Genomic DNA, 590 nt, shown 5'->3' on the forward strand with positions numbered 1-590 from the left:
GTTCGACCTAAAACCGTATTGGCAATCAGAGAGGATTTTATGTCTATCAATAAATGTGTCTAATCTGTTATTAAAGAGTTTTTCCAAGATTTTTGAAAACTGTGACAACAGAGAAACCGGTCTATAATTTGTGAAGTTGTGCTTATCCCCAGATTTACTGTATACAATGGAATAACCTTTCCTATTTTCATATTATTGGGGAACTGTCCAAGTCGAAACGACATGTTAAAAATATGGGTTAATGGTTTGCATATCCCCTCAATTACCCATTTAACAGTTGTCATAGTGATACCATCACTATCACTAGATGTTTTGTTACCACATTTGTTCACTATCTCTATAATTTCCTTTTCAACTATTGGCTTCAGAAACATAGAACACATATTCCTTTCAATTGTATTGTTATTTATAATGATGTCTGTACAAATGGTACTTGCTAAACCAGGACCCACATTCACAAAAAACCTATTAAACTTCTCAACTACATCCTCAAATCTGTTGACCGGTGTATCATTGTCCATAAAATAATGAGGGTAGTTACTCCTGCTGGTACTGTTTCTAATCAATTAATAGAATATATTCCAAGTACC

The sequence above is a fragment of the Monopterus albus genome, unplaced genomic scaffold (assembly GCF_001952655.1).
Source record: "Monopterus albus unplaced genomic scaffold, M_albus_1.0 scaffold328.1, whole genome shotgun sequence".
Classification (NCBI taxonomy): Eukaryota; Metazoa; Chordata; class Actinopteri; order Synbranchiformes; family Synbranchidae; genus Monopterus; species Monopterus albus.